The following is a 315-nucleotide window of genomic DNA, read 5'->3' on the forward strand; positions in this document are numbered from 1 at the left end:
GGTGTGGAGCTCTGCTGTACCTCGAGTATTAATGCAATTACTATTGTTCTTCCATTCAATTCCGCTTGTTCTTTATCCAAGATATCACTTGTTCTTCAACTTGATGAAGGTGATGATTGACACTCATCATCATTCTCTCCCATGAACAAAGTGACTGACAACCACTCTTGTTCTACAAGCGTTCAAGGCTCTAGTGAATATCTCTTGGATTCCTGATTGCACGATACATGGTTGATCGCCTGACAACCGAGTGCTCGCCTGACAAACGAGCCAACCATTCCGTGAGATCAGAGTCTTCGTGGTATAGGCAGGACC

This window comes from Arachis duranensis, chromosome 10 (assembly GCF_000817695.3).
Source record: "Arachis duranensis cultivar V14167 chromosome 10, aradu.V14167.gnm2.J7QH, whole genome shotgun sequence".
NCBI lineage: Eukaryota > Viridiplantae > Streptophyta > Magnoliopsida > Fabales > Fabaceae > Arachis > Arachis duranensis.